The sequence below is a fragment of the Haliotis cracherodii genome, unplaced genomic scaffold, assembly GCF_022045235.1.
Source record: "Haliotis cracherodii isolate W230 unplaced genomic scaffold, xgHalCrac1.p SCAF_1, whole genome shotgun sequence".
Classification (NCBI taxonomy): domain Eukaryota; kingdom Metazoa; phylum Mollusca; class Gastropoda; order Lepetellida; family Haliotidae; genus Haliotis; species Haliotis cracherodii.
The window spans coordinates 13,483,864-13,506,350 of record NW_027266264.1 but is presented as its reverse complement, the minus strand read 5'-3'; the positions used below and the strand labels follow the sequence as shown (position 1 = coordinate 13,506,350).

General features: G+C 40.1%; 1 pseudogene; it reads right to left on the bottom strand.

The window, feature by feature from the left end:
- Window positions 1-592: 592 nt before the first annotated feature.
- LOC139454231 (cubilin-like) overlaps window positions 593-22,487 on the bottom strand; it is a 36,656-nt pseudogene continuing 14,761 nt past the window's right edge.

Below are 22,487 nucleotides of genomic sequence, written 5' to 3'. Positions count from 1 at the left end.
CGAACTAGGTTTGAATTTCAAAGCTCGCCAGTAGTGCCAACAGTGAATTATCTCCCTTCTATGTCCCTCCTATTGACCAATAAGATTCCATCTCTCATACCACTTGCATTTGCTTCCATCAAAATGGCGGCGCTCAGTCAAGACGATCTGATTGATAATCAAGATCTATATTGTAATAAAACGAGTCTTACCTCGCGAAGTGCACCTCCATTAAAACATGAAAAGATTTGCCCGGCTGGTGGTACAAATGCTTTTCAAATAATGCAATCGACCGGAGTCTGCACTTTGAAATCCATGTTGTTTACTAACCGGATGTATAGTTCGCGACTTTGATTGGACTATCCATACGATTCGTTAATCCCGCCAAATTAACTCCGGAATTCAGGCCTAGTTGGGCAAGGGTGGTAACTGGACTTTTATAGTCAGTTAACGCCCTTGCCGAGGAAGATGTCCATCAACATACAATTGTTGTCTCTATTAATTCAATATTCTACCAGATGTAAACCTATGTACATTGTGCTTTAGGATTTAAACTCTTCTCCGTATTCTCTCGTATCGGTCATATCTGAATGGCATGCTCCTTATTAGTAACTTAATGTTTGTACACATACTTTGCTTGTACCATGTTATGTCGAGATTTACACGGTCTTTTAACACAGATGAATACAGCTGCTCCAATCACTAAAATCACCAGTGCACCACCAACTACAGCTCCAATGATGTATCCACGATCTGATTCTGAAATATCCAAATGAAATACAAGTAGTACTCATACAATGGCGTGTTTTCGTCGTATCTGTTATCCCCTCAAGTCGTCTATCAAAGCGAGTGAGTATGGTTTTACGCCGCAATACAACGACAGGGGACACCAGAAATAGGCTTCACACATTGTACCCATGTCGGGAATCGAACCTGGGTCTACGGCGTGGCAAGCGAACGCTTTAACCATTAGGCTACCGACCGCCCCTCGTCTATCTAAACGTTAATGTCGGAAAGAGGTTTGGGATTAAAGTCTTCAGCAGCTACTATCCAGTGGAGTATATTCCCATTCTATTGTGTTAAATACCCTTGACCTATTTGCCACCATAGCCTCGTTTGGGAAGTGACGTCACCATCTCTATCTCTCCTAAGACCAACTTAGCACATAGCTTTTCCTTTGCTTGAGCCAATCAAAATAACTGTTCTTAATGTCAGTTCGGTATAGATCTAATTTCAAAATCGTGGCTTCGTCAGAGCAAGTCCTCGATATACATGTGTCTTATCGAAGGGTGAGAAAAATGGATCAAGGATATGTATCATAAAACCCTGGAAACGTAATACCCAATCGGAATCTCCGTACAAGCATCCCTCTCAGAGAACTGACTGTGCATGGCCGTGGAAAAGAGCGAGATTGGGTAAGGGTTATGTGAAAAGTAGTAGTAGTAATTGGTCATAGGAGGCTTCTTGTGCCCATTAATGTGTAAATCTGGTACGAGAGGTCAACTGTCATGAAACACATTCTTCCATTATGACAAAGAGAAGACCTCTCTTTTCCCCATATTTGTTATATATTTCAATAAATATTACTTCCATATTCTGCTTTCACGGTGATACAAACAATTTGTGTTTCTCCATCACGTGAAAAGCAACACCCAACACAAAATAAAAGAGATACAGAACTACATTCGGAGTCCATCACCTTGTTTCTTTGCAACTTATGTTTCACAACAATTAATATTCAAGCTATTTACGACTGTAAATAATCGAGTCTGTATCAGACAAGACAGTGGTTGATATTATGATCACCGACACTGAACTTTCAAGTTGTTCTTTCGACACGCATAGGATACTTGTAATCAATTCTATGCATGAATCCCCATTTCAGAGACTTCACAGATTGTGTCGAGATCCCAACTACCCATCATCGCCTTATCTACTTAGTAAAAATACCTTTCTCATTATAGTACTTGATTTGAAACCCCGTGCCAGCGATTTCGTTGTCGTTGCTAAACAATACGATGGTCATTTTTCCTCCAGAACTTTCAAATGATGGCGTCTCTGTGCCACACCACTTTCCAAGAAGTTTGTCTTTCTTTGACGCACCTGGAACAAGTATGTTGCTGTTGTATATGTGTGAGAGAGTGAATGCTTTTTTACACCACAACTAGCATTAATTCCAGTTTTGTAATAGCCACTCAAGTAAATGGGTCGACAACACCAGTGGTTGATACGATGAGCATCATGTGATCACAGAATATAAGCCAGGTCACGCTGTTTAATCACGATAGAGCCTCATTTGCAACTGGTAGCTCTAACGACACGCATGAGCCATCCGTTCTGCTACAGAATCCCAACAGGGTATATGATGTAGATACAGACATTGATTAAATAAACTGTGAAACAGTCCGGACCTCATTAATCCGGAAGTTTCACCATATGGATTATCGTTTTGTGGACGTACTTACAAATGTAAACATACAAAGGGATCCGTTACATTAAATGTATGCTTGAAAATTACATTGATACAGGTGTGTTCCCTCTGTATAAAGCACTGTTGTTGCTGATATTGAAATCAGAACGTTTTAAAAGCAGAGATGTCTCATGATGATGGATAAGGATTTGTCGCTTTATTTTATTTGTTACTCATTTCTCATTACAGTACGTTTATAACGATTACGCGTATAACGAACTGACAGATAAAACGAACGTAGTTTTTAGTCCCTGCCATTTGTTACAGATATGCTGTATACGTGCTTAAAACGAACTACCGTAACGGTTATAACGAACTAAATTTAGTGGTCCCTTTGATCATGAGTTCGTTTTAACCGTAGTTTACTGTACTTCAATTGCCTGAATGATAATCAGATAGTGCTTACCATCGTATACTTCAGCTCGGTCGTTGACGCAGCCTTCTGACATCTCTATCTGTGACGACATCACTTCAACGACAACTTTTTCTACGTATGTCGTTAGTGTCCAAGAGAATTCAGCATTCCTGAATAACAAACAAACACTTACTTTTTTTGCAAATTGTGTGTAAGTGGCGGGTGCACCTGGCGTTATCAGTGCTTTTCAGAAATCCATTCATGTAATTGTCACCACTATTTTGCCTTTTACGCCCAATGGAATCTGTTTCAGCAGATAATTGAGACTAAGTATCCTATGGCGTTGACGTATATATTTGAAGTATTTAAACTATTTCTTGAACGCTGCTCTAAATATTCCGTCTATATCATGGCGGAATGTACATTATCGAGTCTGGACCAGGCAAACCAGTGTGTGATCAAAACCAAGCAATGAAACATTGAATTCCCATGGAAAATAAAGAATATTATCATGTTATCATGAAACAGTTGAAAAAAATAAGAATTCAAACCTTACAAACACTTTTAAAGGGGAAGTAAATATAGATCAGTCTACGTGAAAATGTAAATACCGTGGATAATTTAAGGGATAATTTGGAGATGTTAGGATGCTTTTCTTGTTCTTAAACGTTTACAATTGGGGGGAAGCTCTCGAGCGAAGGTATAAAGCTAGCAAACCAACATGATCATGACGAACTGGGATTCGCACTCCTGACCAAAGGTTTCTGGCACGTTTGAGATACGCAACACGGCTCAGCGTATTGTGTGGTCTCCGGAGACTGGGCAATCCGTTCCGACAATGGTGTATGGTGATTTGGTGACATGAACATTTATATTTCGTTGAAGTCATGTAAGGTGAAATTGGGTTTAACGTCGCGTCCAAGATTATTGCACTTATATAACGACGTGCATGCACCTGTGTGTGGCTGCTTGTACTAGTCCGGACCGATTTATAGTTCTAGCTCACCGAGATACCATGCCGCAGTTTAACATGAATACCACACTCAGACACAGTATACTGACTACGAGCCGATCAGTCCTTGTTTAGCCCCTTAATGCCGAGCGCCAGACAGGGTAACAACAAGTACCATCTTTTAACATCTCTTTGTATGAGGCGGCCGGGGTTCGAACCCCGGACCTTCTGCTCTCCGGGCGGACGCTATACCACAAGAACACGGAGGCGGTCCGTTGAAGTCATGAGACAAAATGAGTTCATGCATGTTTTATTTGAAACAAGTATCACACATGATAATGCATAATGTATGCATTGTATATTGGCATAATGTATCGTACGTTGTCATTTCAATTGGCTTGTTATAATATGTTAATGATGTGTGATGATAACGGTTCAGTAAACTGGTTATCAAAGATTAGAATATTACTTTCTTACATGTTTTTCTACGTTTGGATTTCCCAAACGTTTGGCAATGTGAATTATTTATTAGGCAATTTAGACAACGGTGTCATGATGTAGAGTTACAGAACACACAATTATTTCTTTTTTGGCGCTATTGTTCAAAGGGCAGAAATACTAAAACAACTTATTTGATGAATATATATGAAATCTTTACACATGAAACGAGTGCGTACTTTGAACGGTATTTCAGTTTTATGACGCCATTGCATGTTTTATGACTGACGCGCCAAAAAATCATAATCTCTCCATTCAACATTGATATTATTAATTCAGATCATCCAAGTCTCAATTGCCATATAAAATGAGGAGCAAAGAAAACTGTTCCTCTAAGTTGATTCCATCATGTTTGATGTTCAATTGAAAATATCTTAAGTAAGATATACTTCGTATAAAAAATGAACTGTCAGCATTCAAAGGATACTTCTACAATGTTGCATTTCTTAAGGTATATATTTTGATTTATAACTTTACATTTTGTTTTGGCAAAATACACAACTGTTGATGGGTACCTGAGGTCATCTTATCTATATGAAAAACAATAAATAAACCTTTTTCGGCACAAAACATGGTTGGGGGCATGTGGTTACAAATTCATTTCTTACCTCAGTCTTCACTTAGCTAAGTTATATTTACATAAAATTACCCAGCAACAGATTCCTTTTACAAACTGTTGCAGGAGAAAGTAATTGTTAAGTAGGCATAGTCAGTTCTTTAATTTTATTTAAATAGCATAAAAAACAAACTCGGATTTCTTTCTATTGCATGACAAAAATACCATATCATAATCACAAAAGAATATTTTCATTAACCAACCTGGACTGTAGTCAATATCGAAAAATCCTTGACTTGACAAGGCTGAAGTGATAAAGACATTGTTTCCGAAAATAGACAGCTCTGATACTTTCCCACCACTAAAGCGTCCAATTAAAGGGCTTGATGATGACTGACCTGAAAACACAAATTACATAAACATAAAATATCCACTTTTCTGAAAGAAACGTGTCATATTGAGATTATCCAAAACATGTTACATTTGTTTCTATGTATGGCCCTGTGTGTTCGTATGGAAAGCTTCGTTGTTTCTCGATCTGCCCCTCTCTGTCTATCTGTTTCGCTTTCTCGGCATGAACGATCTCTTTAACACCACATCGACCCTCTCTCGAACTTTCTCACTTTTTGATCGATGACCATGATATATGGTGATGACGTGTCATCGTACTCCGACATCTTCCCGAGGCAAGTCAGTTAACTGACTATGTAAGTCAAATTTCAACTCCTGTCGGACGAGGCTGGAATTATTGAGTTATATAATGGCCGGACTCATTGTCAAATTAAAATGGCGTAACGAAATCGACTTTCGGTTCGTGAACTGCCTTGCAGACTTCGGTCGATTGCAATGCACCAACTCGGCGTCAACAGATATTTTCCAAATCTTTTCATGTTTTTAATCAAGGTGCTCACGTGATTTGATGCACATTGCGAAGTTAGACACGTTCTATTACAATATAAATTTTGATTATCGATCAGATCGTCTTGTCTTGGCGCCGCCATATTGTTTGAATCATGTGCAAGTGATATAAGAGGTGGAATCTGATTGGTCAAAAGGGGTTACATAGAAGGGACATATCTTCTAATAACCACTGGCCCAGAAATTCGAGCCTTGTTCGGCAAGGGTGGAAACTGGACTTTCAGTTAACTTCCTTGCGTCGGGAAGATGTACCCAGATTGTTCATATTATCGATGACTTGATAGCCTGGTCTCCTGACTCGATAACTTTCAGGCCGCGGTCATGTAGCAGGGTTATAGCTGGAATAGTGCGACGATAAAGACTCTCTCTCTCTCTCTCTCTCTCTCTCTCTCTCTCTCTCTCTCTCTTGTTTAACATTGTAATATTATTGTTCAATATATAAAACATACCATCGTATACCATAATAGAATCCTTTGCACAATTTGGGCTTTGAATTAAAGCAGTCGAATTAATCGTCAGTTTAAGATATCTGTCGTCCTCCATCGATGTTCTTCTCAACAACCATGAGCAGGAACGGCCTCTGGAAATAGTTTGAATGTGAAGAAACATATTAATTAGTTAACTCCTACTAAGGTAATTCTGTCAAAAAACATATAAAGTAGAAACGACACACAGATTATCGATAATCTGTCACAAAACGGTTGCATGATTCGTTTTCTTTGGTAACTTAGAAAGCAGTTTTCACGTGCAAGTCATGGCTAGTTTATGACACACGTCGTTTTCATAAATTATTCAGCTGACGAAGCTATTTTTTCAAAATCGACATGCCAAAAGATACGTGAGAAATAACGCTATTGATGGACACAAACATAATGTCAACGACAACGTCTCGCAAATTCTGCTCCTGCGAATGTGCTGCATGATTTGTAGCTAGTAAAGAACATTCATTTTTGTGACCTCTCATGAAGATCATTATGTGACCAATCTCGAAGCCATCACGCTTAGCTTGGATAGATATGGAACGAGTGAGTGAGTAAACTGGGTTTAACGCCGCTCTGAACAGTATTCCGGTTATATCACGGCGTGACAACTTGATGTGGGAAAAAAGTCGGAAGAGAAATTTCTTTCTGAGACGTTTACCACTTTCGTAAAACCCACGAGCTCAGGTATGGTGCTGATAAACCTAGAAACATAATCGGGGTGAACCGGGATTCGAAACCACAATCATAGGTTTCTGGTATTTCCAAGAGACGCAACTGGAATTGCGGTGCCTCAGACGACTGAAGGCAATAGGTGCTGTTTTTAACTATTATGGTGTGTTTAATGTTCAAGATACTCTTTGGTCTGTTGACAAATGATATATATGACTGCTGGTTGGATTGTAACGAAGACCTTAATTGTTCATCACAGAGAGAGCACAAAAGGGCGGCACCATTGATACCCGTTTGCACAATTTTAAACCTCTAAACGAGGCTCTGACCTCTGAGATTCTACCATCATTAGAGTAATATAATAATCATAATCAGCACACATTAGATCTTTTTGCATGTTCACTACAGTTTATTTGAGCTTACTTTGTGCATCCCACAATACACACTACACAACAGCTAGTATCTCCACGACCTCGATACATTCTGTATTTTCTCCTGGGTGTATTTCCTAGTCTTTTATCACCCTCATTAAACAGGGCATATCTTGCGATAACATATCTGGATTGTCAGTGATCTATTCATTATACAGCAAATAACCTTTCATCGCTATTTTGCCCTTTTACACCCAATGGAATTTGTTTCGGCTGATACTCTGGATTGAATATCTCTGGGGCTGATGATTTCTATTTAGTACATGGTACATTGCGACATGTGTCGGACAAGAAGTGAGTGAACTGTGTGTGGTATACCAAGCGTTGTACAAGGGTACTGGCCTATGGCGCATAGGAATCAGTGGGGCAGCAGGGAAATTCACCCAACTTGCGTTGGGATAATACGACATTCCACTTTGGTGGGGGTAGTTCTTCTTTTCGAAGTGGAATTATGTTCCCAGATGTGAACACGGTTTATCCAGATTATACTTACTGCACTGGTCCCTCCACACTTCCAGGAAACGTAATTGAACCGTATTCGCCGATGTCTTTCACATGATCACAAGACAACAGATCTGAAAATAATATGAGCATCGCTAGTAGTCATCATCTTTTCTAGAAGACACCAATTCAACTGATATATATATATATATACTACTCAAAATTTGATAAGGATCGTAGATATTTTTCTTAATAAATAAACAAAATAACTGCATAACTGGCAATATTGTGTTCAAGTGAAATCAAAAACGTTTCCAACACACGTGCACGTGCATTTCATGCCATGGGAAATGCATTTCACATCACAGTTCATGCTTTTGCTACCATTGCACGATTTCCAATCAGGCAACGGTGTCTGATTCATTCTGAAACTTACACTCTGAGTGTTTACACTACGTTTATCTACGCAATGCCCCCTCAACGTGTAAGGCGTCGCCTGACGACAGAACAACTGGGCAGATGTATTGGAATGCTTGATTCTGGCTATTCACAACGTGACGTTGCCAATGCACTAAACGTCAGCCAGAGCGTTGTAAGCAGGGCCTGGTCCCGACAGCAAAATGTTGGTACAGCAGCACACCGACATGGGGGTGGTCGTCAGAGGTCGACAACCCAACGCCAAGATCATTTTGTGGCTCTTCAGGCACGACGTCATCCCTTCTGGACAGCAACCAGCCTACGTAACGACCTCCTGAACGCCTCGGGGGTGAATGTGTCCACTCAGACGATACGGAATCGTCTTCACAATGCAGGTCTCTACTCGAGAAGGGCATGTGTCCGAATCCCCCTGACTGTTCGACACCGGCGGGAGCGATTGGAATGGGCTGAAGATCATGTCACTTGGACACGGAACGATTGGGTTCCAGTTCTGTTCACCGATGAGTCCAGGTATTGTTTGGACTTTACAGACAGGAGGCAGGAGGCAGCGGGTGTGGCGACGACAACGTGTTTCCATGATGCCAACATCAGTGAACATGACCGTTATGGTGGTAGTTCCATCATGGTCTGGGGTGGAATCAACAGAGATGGAAGGGCAGATCTTCATGTCCTGGAGAGAGGAACAATGACGGGGGTGAGGTACCGGGATGAGATCCTCGATGTGTACGTCAGACCCTACGCTGGTGCTGTTGGCCCTGAGTTCATCCTGATGGATGATAACGCCCGTCCTCATCGCGCCAGGGTGGTTGAGCAGTACCTTGAGCAGGAGACAATTGTCCGCATGGATTGGCCAGCGCGCTCGCCGGACTTGAACCCGATTGAGCATGTCTGGAACATGCTGCAGGTTGCCCTTTCACGCCGTAGAGCACAATCCACGACTTTGGCAGAGCTCGGACATGCCCTCGTGGAGTGGAACAACCTTCCCATTGGGAACATCCGGGTGCTTATTGACAGCATATCTCGACGTTGTCAGGCCGTCATTGATGCAAGGGGAGGTCATACTCGATATTGACACTTCATCGACTAAGTGTAATGATGGACTATCCCTCATAACTGTGTAATTCTTTCTCTTGTTTGCTGTTAACATTTTTTAATGAAATGCCTTTTGGTGTTTGCAGATTTCAAACATTCCATATTGATACAAGTTCATGCCGTTCATGAATTTTCATTCAAAACATGATTAAACACGTTTCTGAGTCAGAGTCATGTCTTTTGTTATGTTTGTGGTAACTTACACACATATCACCTAGTGATCCTTATCAAATTTTGAGTAGTATATATATACATAGACACGAAAATAAGTTAAGACTATCACGTTGTTTCTCAATATTTAATTATTTATTTATCGACAAAACACATGGATTTATATTCACAAAGTGACATTGTCTTACTGTAATACAGAAACCGAAAGAGATTATATTGTGAAACATTTTGATGCTGTTCCATTACAAAAGTTATTTGACCAAACTATTCGTTCAGCTGCCTCCTCGGGTTCTTTGTGTACAATGAAGTGACCCAGGACCTACGATCATTCTTCACGAGCACAACGTTCCTTTAACAAACATCCTTCAGATATATAATATATGTTTCCTAGTTTGTCAGCACAATACCTGGTCTCGTGAGTTTTATCAAAGAAGTAAATGTCTAAGACCTGCATTATTTCGGGCTTTCCCCCCACATCAAACGGATACGCCGTGTTATAACTGGAATACTGTTCAAAGCGGCGTTAAATCCAACTCACTCACTCACTCTTGATATAAAATGAAGTGACCCCACCAATCTGGAGAAACATTCAACGTCTTACATTAATTAAAACTAAATAACTACCAAATGTAGAACCTGATGTTACACTGATGGTCAGGATACTTGAGAATAAAGAAGGTGTGGCGCTTGGCATTTTGACAGGTGTACATGTAAAGAGACACATGCACATATGTGTTTGATAAAACAATTTCTGTTATTATATCACTTCGCGTCAGTTTAATATGAGATCACATCCCATAGACTAAACGTTTTATTGATAAGCCCACGAGGTATGGTATAGACACTTGACAGATGCTTATAAAGCCAGTCTTGGACATCTTCCCAAGGCAAGGGCTTTAACTCTATAAACACCACATAAACACTATTTCGAACTTTGATGGATGACCAGGAGGTATGATGATGGCTTGGTGATAGCGTTTCATCGTACCCCAAAATCTTCCCGAAGCAAGAGAGTTAACTGACTTTTTAAGTCCAGTTTCCACTCTTGTCAAAGTAGGCTGGAATTATGGAGTTGTATATTGGATGGACTAACGAGTCTATCCATAGTCTAACCATAATCGCGTAACGAAATCGGCATCAAGTTCAAAAACTGGCGTGCAGATTTCGGTCGATTGCAGGTTTTGCAAAACATGTGTATCGCTAGCTCGACGTCAACATATATTTTCCAAATCTTCAAGTGGACCACACTTACGCGTTTATTCATCCGAGAGTAATACATGTACATCCGTTATTGCTGTGTGAACACACATACATTGAATACATAGTATTACATTTTTGATCTTGATAAACAATTATTTTGTGTAATTACCTGCTGTTTGGGTGTACTGAAGTCTGAATGCATTTGTATGACCAAACGCTTTTAGTACCACTGTTATTTTGTTTTGGGTGCTCTGGTGTTGCATCAAAGCCTGTTTATGACATTCTGCAACGTAGGTACTGTCGTAGCCACCTGGAACAAGCGGCTAAATTAACACAATACTTGTGTAAAAACAATATGAACAAAAACTAAGTTAAACATTTCCAGTTGTCCGACCATTTGATAATCTTAGACTGTCATGGGAATTTTGCTTTACAAAGCTGTTCTCTAAAACAAAAAAATCACTTTGCTCACAGGTTGTAAAAACAAACTGGTAAAATGGCCATGCTAAGCGACTCTTAGATAATAAATACCTAATGAAGCACTTATTACACTGTGTACAGCAGTGGATACAGAGGAGGTGGAGTGGGGTGGTCTTGGGGTGCTTTACATCTGATGATACTCTGTATGCGCATTGCTTACCATTATAAAATGTTGATTTGTTTCATAGAGTAATATAAATAATGGTACACAGAAAGTGTTTGTGATTTTGTGGGTACGCTCTTGGGTGGACATCTAGATCTCACCATCCCCACCCCTCACCCTCCATATTATCCCACTTCCTGACACTGAAGTTATAGATGGCCCGAATGGACCCCCTCTCCTTTTTTCCCCACAAAATCCTGGATCCGCCCCTGGTCTAAATTCTTATCGTCCAACTTTGATAATATGCAATTATATCAAAACTGCTTTTTAAAAAAAATGCAAAGTAATGTGTAACAGTTGTATTTTATACTATTTTCACCTAAATTGTATTTCATTTGTACAAAAAGGCCCGTTGTCTTCACTGGATTTAGTGAAGACTAATTATTCGTAATAGAATATATTCTTCCTTCAACTGCGCGTTTACTAAGAAACAAAAAGTAGAGCCATGGAACTTGAGTCAGTGCAGTGCACCTTTCATATTCCAACAACCTCTCGACAACGACAACCTGGTCGTTATTTACAGGTATACTTAATGGGTCATAACTGGCGATTTTGTTAAATCTTGGTACAAAGTTGCATCTAGGGACACAAAACAATATGACTTTATTTGCGTTAAAAGGGATATTCAGATAGATTATTATTTATTACAATACCAACAGAAGGGAGTTTGATTGGTCGGCATTTAGATAGTTAACCTTTTTAAGACTATTTTACAACACTAATAAGTGTTCTTTATGAAACTCGGTGTGGATGATCAGGACGACATGCAGTAATATAACCTCATTCAGAAATCCAAGATGGTCTCACAGTAGCCATTTTGTAATTTACAGGTCTCAAACATCTAAATGAGTAAACATCTATTTATGAATTCCTTTTGAAAACTCTCGTGAATATAATTTCATTAGAGTATTAGTTCATTGTACCCCCGCAACGAAGGGGGTATAATGGAATCAGCGTGTCAGTCCGCCTGTCGGTCTCTCCGTGAAAATAACTTTAACTTTTTATCCATACATGCAAGATATCCGAAAGGCTTATATGACGTATTGCCATCCGTCTTTGTACGGCGTGCATCATCCGTCATGCGAAATCTATTCACAATCCAATACGATTTATTCATAAAATATGTCGAAAGATAGCATTTACAGCTCACCTGGTATGAAGTTCCGTGGTGAGCTTATGTCAGCTCCTCCAGAAGATCGAGGTCCCTAACTGACATGAAATACTCTACTGGCCGTATGCCTAGTGTTCTGTTTCGCTATTTTCAATCAACAATGGTCTTACTACAGAATATGCTAAACTGCTATAATAAAGGTATAGACTTCATATCCGAAAAATATTAACTAAAAGTGGCTGTATTTGCCTCGGCGCGGTACTTGGGAAACCTAAGGGTTTTTTTTAACCAAACATTATTGCATTGGAATTCCTGTCGTTTGTAATAGCATATAATTGTGGTGTATCCTTAACTGTCATATCCGTAATACTGCAACAAAATGTCCATTATTTTATGCCTAAAACTCTGTTAATGGACCATTCTAACAACCAACCATCATCTACAACTTGGTCTGATCTGCTTGGGCTGAGTCCCCATTGCGTCGTTACGGTATTAGGATAGTAATGAGGTTAGCTTGCAGAGTATCGAAAAATAACCTTTGTAAAACAGTAAGTTTGATAAAAATAGGTTGAAAGGGTCAGTGGTCATAAACCCTTTTATGAAGCCTGAATATAACAACCAGGTGGTCGTTGTTGAGAGGGAATCTAAAAATGATTAATAATAGTCATTTGCACATCTAGACAAAGTAACGATCAATTAAATCTGCGAAGTTTCATGAAAGTTCGATAAGTATTATTTCATAGTGATAACCCTTAATGTAAAAAACAATATTATCTTTAACTTTAACCCTTAATGAAAACATTTTTACATTAAGAGTATTTTTTACATTAAGGGTTGTAACAAAGTGTTCTATCGTAACGCTGCAAGCCCTGTTTTTTATTCGCAACATGGATACAATGTGTCAAGCTTATTTCAGAGGTATACGTCTACCGCCGTGATATTACTGGAATAGTTTCGAAAGCGGCGTAAAACATGCTAACTCACCGAAGAATGCCGTGCCAGTATCTATTCAGTGAAAATTACATAAAAAAGGGGGCACGGATGGCCCAGTCGTCTAAGGAGCCGCGATTCGCTGTGCAGAGTTGCGTCCCTTGGGCACGCCAGAAACCTATGATTGTGGGTTCGAATCCCGGTTCGCCCCAATTATATTTCTAGGTTTGTCAGCACCATACCCGTGCTCGTGGGTTTCATCGAAGTGGTAAACGTCTGAGACCTGCATCACTTCGGGCTTTTCTCCCACATTAAGCTGACACGCCGCGATATAACTGGAATACTGTTAAAAGCGGCGTTAAACCCAACTCATCCACTCACTCATATAAAACAAAATGTACTCACCGTCGTATATTCTTAAGTAATGAATACTAACATCACAATTAGGATAAGGATAAGGACGTTTAAACAGTTGGAAGTCTGTTGAGAAGAGCCGTACCATCTTGGTACTATCTGTTGCTGTAATGGTCCATGTGCATTGTACGAACCTGGCGAAAAAGTCATTCAACATTAAACACGAACAAGTACATACGTCCTTGTAACATGCAGTAATAACATAATAATAGTGGCACGACACAGTACATGTAGCTCACCGGAGCAGGTAGTTTTTTAACAGTTCAAAAGTCACGTTACGGTCAGCTTTCGGATCGTGAAAGAAATACTGCTTATGAAATATTGAGAACCAACTGACAGATAGAAAACAACCAAGTACATTAACTTTCAAAAATGTCGCTAGATATGTAATAATGGATGCAATGGCCCGCGCGAGGGAGAAGGGGCTGAGAATCTATCAGACTTAAAAAAAAAGAATTTGCCTGCCGCAAAAAAATACATTGATGCAAAATGATTATGACTTGACTCGCCGTTACGGCGTGGCATGGTCCGAATCAATCTCCCAAAAGAAACTCGAGGGAGTCGTGTCTTGCAGTGCTGGTGGCCTTCGACGTCGGCCTTGACTTTGACGTACATGTCCGATCATGTCCCAGGCTTGCTCTATTGGGGAAAGGTCAGGCCTCATGTTTGGCCATTGCATTCTGGTGATGCTTTGCTGCCGGAGGTAGTTAGTTACAATACGTGCGCGGTGGGCACGAGGGTTATGATCCCGCCAATATCAGTACAGACCCACTCCCATTTCTTTCACGTTGCTTTACGTTGACGTTCGAATGACGTTCGTTAGGACGCCTTCAAACACGCCCACGAAACCATCGGCGATTCCCATAATTTCCCCGCACATTGGCGTCTGGCTAGAATGTGTCAATTTGTTAACGGTGGTACAACACGTGGTGGCGGAACCTGCAGATTAGCATCATGCATCGTCTGGACAGTAACTTGCTCTCCGGTGACCCTGCGCCACTGAACTGAGTTTTGATTGTCTGTTTGGGCTCGATTTCGTCAACCCTGGTTTCTGATTAATCGACCATGGACCTGGGTTGTTGACTTAGGAAGCCCTGTGCGGGGCCGATTATGAACATTTTGTGTCCGCAGGAACCTATTCACAGACGGAGACACATTGAACGTATTAGCTACCTCTTGCTGAGTTATGCCAGTTTGAAGAATGTCAATAGCCCTTTGGCGTTCTTCACGTTGTAGAAGACTTTTTCACAATCTGATCACAAATATTGCATTAAAGCAAGAGTAGGGAGCTTACGTGTTACTGTGGATAACGAAAACTAATAATACTATTGGCTCAGAGCGATTTGACCACCTTTCACAGAAGTGTCAAAATCAAGAATGGCCAGGTGCACCGAGAAATTGCATAATTCAGGTGCAATGTTTTGGGTATGTTGAACGGTTAGTTTTTTGGTTCCAAAACCGTTTTATCTCTGGCAGTCATTTTTCAAAGATGATCTTTCTTCTGACTCCAATCACAACATTTATATGTCATGATCCCGTACCTCCAATGGAGAGTATGTAACAGTGCTGCACTAAAGTATAATTACGAGATATTTGATTTGTTACATTGCAGTGAATACAACAATCTGACATAACTAAATAATACAACCCAGACTTGTACAGTACATCACCTTGGGTTTATTAATCTAGCCATAGTGTAACTGTTGTGAACCCGTGTCATGTGAAACATTTTAAAGGATATAACATACATGTAGCATGTAGATTATTTGTGTTATTTTTGAAAAAAGAAACAATTACAAACGCAAAATCGCTAACAAGGGACGACGAGTGGCGGGTTGAGCAGGCTTGTCATTCAGTCTGGTGAGCTGCATCTATAATTTGAGGTGACAATTGGAGATGCCATTGGACAAAATAAAATAGGAACATGTGAAGTTTAAATAATGAAAAAATATATAAGAGGCCTACCCTGTATAATTGTTTGGATAATTTGGTGATGTAATGTTCTGAACTTCATCAGTCGCAATCAGTGACCCGCCACAGGGAGACACATATTCATCTGAATTACAAAACAAATAGTTATTAAAGTAAGCATAACTTTAACATACTACTTATAACTCATCTGCTGCAGTTATATTTGTATGGCATAAATATATGAGCATCTGATAACAATTATATATTCATTATATTGTTTAAAGGGAGACTGGAATGGTCCAATTTTCTGTCCCATCCTGTATGATTAAACATATTCAAATCCCTGGCAAGTCACTAATTTGTGTCCAGACATTATCTTCGGTCGAAATGCTCCCGAAATAAACTTATTGGAAAACGTTATTATAATATTGTATAATACATCCAGGTGAACCAATGAATATATCTGTCCGCTTAGGGGCTAAATTGAGTGAATGTGGTTTACGCCGCTTTTAGCAATATTCCAGCAATATCACGGCGGGGGACACCAGAAATGGGCTTCACACACTGTACCCATGTCGGGAATCAAACCCGGGTCTTCGGCGTGACGAGCGAACGCTTTAACCACTAGGCTACCCGACCGCCCCTTAGGGCTAAAACGATGTTGTGATTCGATATCGTTACGTTTTCATTTCCAATATTCAATCCCAAGGTAAGCCAAATAACAAGGAGGAAGAAACGATAGGAAATCCGAGTATGATGTAGTTTTAACTTTTGAAACGTCTGTGTGAAACTTAGACGCAATAAATACAATATAATGGAAGGTTATGTATGGGCGATTGCAAACAATGGCCTTTGTAAATCAGAGGATCATTCGTTTCTTCATGTGACCTCTGATTACTGGATTAAGTGAATAAGTGAGTGAAGGCTGTTTTACACCGCAATCAGCTCCATGTATACCAAGACGGCCTGTAAGTAATTGAGACGCAGCAAAATGGTGACTGGCTGCATTAGGAACGCCAAACAATAAAACCAACCCGATCCTCGTTAGTCAAAGTTTATATGTACGACATGCATGGGGGACTGGGCGGAGATCCTCACATACCCTACTCCAGGAATTCTCAATGAATGGGATCAGAGGGATAGTGTTACATTCATTGTCAATATTCCACGGGTTTGTATACACTACGTTGCTCCATCTCCAGTAAATACATACACTGTACAGCTGAAGTGCAGTGTTGGAGTCACTGAGGCAATGTGTAGAGGCCGTAAGGGTATGACACACGTTAAACGAGCGAGTTTAGTATTTTATTTATTACTTGCCGTTTAAAACTTCTTTTTATAATTTCAATGTCGTGTATGAATATAGGCAGACTTCTACACGACCCACAGCATAATCCAATTGATTTTAACAAAAAAATACTTCAAACACGTCAAACGTTGACACGTATTAATTTAATACCATGCAACAATCCATCTTAAGAATTCAGGGTTCCTTTCACAAACGTTATCATAGCGCTAAGCTTATCAATACGTTCCATATACCAAGACGTACAAGTGTCGTGGCGTTACGATCGCCTTGTGGAACGGGGTCCTGCACCACAAAGTTTACAATCACGTCACAATACGTAATTAGTGAAATTTTGTTGCAAGATCCCTCGGCGAAACAATGCCATGTGACGTCAGCCTAGCAACAGGGTTGTTGGGGTCATCGAGTGTGCATAAGCTCCTTTCAATGATCTATCATCTCTTTACGCAATGTCGTTGAATAAGCTATGGGATGTAGAGAGTTTTCAATATTTGTTCGTGAAACTTGTTCCCGCAGTGCATTAACACGCGCTTTGGTATTACACAATGTGTAATACAGCTGTATGTTTATTACACGGGTGATTTCTTTACGGGCAAGTAATAAAAAATATCTACAACACCGCAACGCGGCCCTATGTATTTACGGAGTATACAACCTGTTTATGACCATTTAAGTGACTTGAGAACTGAGTGATGAAATTCCAAAACAAATATACCGTGCCCACCTGAAGAAAGGTTTACATTACCCGCAAATATTCCTTCCAAATATCTCATCCGGAAGCTGCTGGTTGTTGTTGCTTGTGTACTGTGGAATTGGACAAACATGAAGAACCTTGGGCTCACGAACGTCGGCAGTTCCTTACCACAGGACCGGAAACTTTGGGTGTTGATCGACTTGAGTGGTATCGATGTGTTGTACCACCCTATAAAACACAAGGCAATGATACAAGATATCCATCTGTATAGAGTGAGTGATAAATTGTGTTTTCAGTAACATTTACGTTGCAACGTGCACCATGCAGTCTGCACGTAATCGAGTCAGGCAAATAAATGCTTGAGAGCATGAGTCAGCGTCTGCCGAGTAAAATCTCCGAGATCTGATGGCGTGTCCGTGCAATTCTACTTTGTGATCTTCCACGCAGTCAACATACAGGGGGGTACCAAACCTAAGTCAATGAGAACAATGGGGAGTCGGACAACTGGGTACTTGGGATGCAAGCGTGACATTTCGAAAGCGAGGTCCGCATATTTGCCATGTTTTTCCTGAATCTTGTCAATCACATTAGCGTCAAAACGTGTAATAGAATGATCCCGCAACACCATCATGTCGCTTAAGATGCTGTGTTTATGCCAAAGCTGGGTATCCACTGACAATGTGTTGGACAGTCCCATTAAATTCATTTGCATAATCTTTATTTCATATTTACATTTTGATGCAAAATCACACATTGACAGTTTCGAGTGGTAAGTGACTGGTTCTGAGCAGCAAACAGAAAGCCTTCTGTTTTACTTTTTCAGCCCAGCCGACTTCATCCAAGCGAAGGACTCTGCAGGGTTCCTGATCACACTCAACACACTGCACATAAACTCGGTGGTCGTTCAGACAGCCTCTCCTTGCAAAACTGAGTCTGGACCGATATAATATGGCACTTCGCTTGGTTGGTACATGTTGCACTATATTGTATTGTATATCATCAAGAGAGGCAAAAAACATACAAGGGGTAAATGGAACAATTAACCGCTTAAAACATGTACAGTAATTAGTCATGTGATGTCATAACCTATAGCCCAATCATTGGTTTAACACTACGGGGGTGAAATTGTGTTTAACGTCGCGTCCAAGATTATTGCACTTATATAGCGACGTGTGTGTGTGTGTGTGTGTGTGTGTGTGTGTGTGTGTGTGTGTGTGTGTGTGTGTGAGTGTGTGTGTGTGTGTGCCGCAGTTAAACATGAATACCCCACTCAGACACAGTATACTGACTCCGAGTCGACCAGTCCTTGTTTTGCCCCTAAATGCCGAGCGCCAGACAGGGTAACAACAAGTACCATCTTTAAACGCCTTTTGGTATGACGCGGCCAGGGATTGAACCCCGAACCGGACTCTCTACCACTAGACCACGGAGGCGGTTGTTTCGCTGCAGAGGGTTCGTTATGTGCGTATATTTTATGTCATAATATATATGGATTTTGTAACAGTTTGTTGTATCCGTTTGTTCGCTCTATCCGTGATCGAGGTATCCGTGTTCCACTGAAGGATACATCACACAACACTATGTCAAACGAGGATAAATCCGCTAAATACAACAAAATGATACTTTCCTTGCATAAAACAGTGTGGAGGGAATCCATAAAACGATCATACGAGTTAAAGTGAGGAATGAAGTGAGGAAATCCACTCACCGTCATGTACTGTTATGTAGTCACTCGTACACTCGCCATTTACTCGTTCAGGGAGATTTAACTCCAGCACTTCGAGCTTGTTTCTAGTATTAAAGCCGCATTCTATTTTGTACGACGTACAGCTAGAAACACTGAAATTAAAAGATTTTACATCATTAGTTCTTTCTTTTCCTGGATTCATATGACGTCAATAACTCGTAATCATGTACTGTCAAGTATTAATTTTCATTGCTGGTTCTAAGCTTACAGCATTGGTTTAGCAAATTTCAACTAGGATTTAATGTTACTTTATATAAGGTTTTTGGCTTGCAAAAAATCGTTTTATTATTACCTGGTAATGTGAAATAAAAGTTATTTCCAAAGAATAATATTTTATCCAAAGAATTGGAAAGATTGCCTAAAGTCAACTTCTGGACATTTTATAAAGATCAATATTTCACTCAAGGAAGTCAATGGTTCGATCCCCTGTCGCGTCATACCACAAGACGTTACAAGATGGCATTTGATGTTACATGGGGCTGGATTTTATGGAACAAATGATAAAAGATAAATTGAAAAAGATAATTTTGCTTCAGACTTTGGAAAAAATTGGCCTGGCACTAGAATTACACTGTTCAAGGTGTTTCTTAAAAACAATTCAGGTTCAAAATTTAAAAAATATATATATGTTTATCGACTTTCATCTTAACTATTGCCGTTTTGTTCTTCTTATAGTAATAACTCAAAATATCCATAACACTCTCAAATTGGATTATTTCAAACATGTTAATCTGAATAAATTACATGAACTATTTAAATGATATGTCATGGGAATTTTTATCTCATGAAAATCAGGAGGTCGACATCAGCTAATCAGTTTTCAGCTACCTCGGGTTTTACGGTTGTAGTTTCAAAGTGTCGACTTCCATTTCAATATTTCGACAATGTTCTGGATTAAAAAAATGAAAACTGAACAAAGGAAATGGAAATGGAAAGTCCCTTCCACTATGGGGAGGCTCTTCCGCTTCAAATGTCTAGCATGTCAAGACGCCAGCATCCAAATATACCAAACATCAAGGTTTTAATAGTACATACGTGAGGTGAAGTGAAATTGGGTTTAACGTCGCGTCCAAGAATATTCCACTTATATAGCGACGTGCATGTACGTGTGTGTGTTTGTGTGGCTGCTTTTTCTAGTCCAGACTGATGCTGATATATAGTGCTAGCTCACTGAGATATATAGGCCGCAGTTTAACATGAATACCTCACTCAGACACTGTATACTGACTCCGAGCCGACCAGTCCTTGTTTTAGGCCCTTAGTGCCGAGCGCCAGACGTGGTAACAACAAGTACCATCTTTTAACGTCATTTGGTACGACGCGGCCGGGGATTGAAATTCCGCTCTCCGGACCACGGAGGCGGTCTGATAGTACATAGTGTTGTTACGTAATCTAAGTGTTTGTCTGATGTTTAACGTTGCACTCATCAATATCCCAGCTATGTGACAGCGGTCTGTAAAATAATCGAGTTTGACATCACGAGCATCGATCCACGCAATTGGGATACGATGACATGCAACAAACAAGTCAGGGAACCTGGCCGTTAGTCGCCTCTTACGACAAGCAAGACCTATTCTTCCCCGAATCTTCACAAATGACAGGGGGCGGTCGGGTAGCCTAGTGGTTAAAGCGTTCGCTCGTTACGCCGAAGACCCGGGTTCGATTCCCGACATGGGTACAATGTGTGAAGCCCATTTCTGGTGTCCCCCGCCGTGATATTGCTGGAATATTGCTAATGTTGCTTACTTTTATTTTTCTGTATCACGGAATATTATAGCTACACTCTTACTACAAATACACAATACTACACAACAATTATAAAACGAATACAATGAAATCCGCTTAATCTAGACGACAGCGTTCACACTGAAATTGTCTGGTTTAATGAATGTCCGGAATAATGAATCATGTTTCTAGCGTAATGTCACTGTGTATATATGCACGCGGAACCAGCAGTCACACCCTGAAAGATGGATGAACTGGGTACAGACTTACACGGTTTCAATGAACACCAGTACCTTTGTAATTATGTCTTGTTTCTAGATTAAAACTACAAACCCTGGGAAAGTATTCGGGTAGTTCGGCGAGGTGATGTATGAATATTTGTCTGTAGCTTCAAATCTTTCGGCGCACACCATACCTGTTTGAAAGACAATAAAACTACATTATATGTGTCTACTTCTATAGCCATGTTACATTAATTTCTATGACTCTTATACATTTGCAAAAAGAGAGAACTGTATTCGATCTTTATAACAATATTTTGGAACTCATACGCAAGATGTACTCAAATAAACAAACTTACGAGTTGAGTCTTGTGTATATCTGACGTTGAATCCTCTTCCGTTATTGGAGTCGTCAGTGTTGAAGACAAGAGTCATCACATTCCCTGTGCTTTGTAACCTGTAACCGTTCATTTGTCCACACCAAGTTCCCAGAAGAGGACTTGCAGAACTGCCCCCTGTTAACAATTAAGAATTCATGTTGTAATGCCAGGAATTGTTTATTCCACACTTCTGCATGAAGTGATTTTCCTTACACAGACCATTGACGATATACAAAGCCATTAATGCAAAGTCACTCTTAATGATAATATTGATATCATAGTATTATAGTCACTATTGGAGTATATATAATGCAAAGTCATGCAAATGGTTACCGTCATATATCTTGAGGCTATCCGGCTGACAGCGATCACTAACTTCAACATCAATGTCAACAAGCTTGATATTGACGAAGCTTTCATTATAGGCTGTAATTGTCCACATGCATGTTTGTGACCTGTAACATGAAGGTCACATTGATATGACACAAGCAACTTCCACTGGACAATTGCTTGTTCATTTTGTTCCCATACAAATCTCGTCATAGAAAACAAAACGTCGACGGCCAAACAGACTAGACTGCGTCCCTTGATCATGCTAAGATACTTTGCACGGAGGTTCTAAGCCAAGATTCACGCTGGCAGCTCCAAACCTATGCTTATTGGCTTTCCATAGAGGTAAACATTTGGGTGATATTTTGAGCTTCCCTTCACCATAAAACGATTCCAGTGCTAAGACGGCGTTAAATCTAGCTT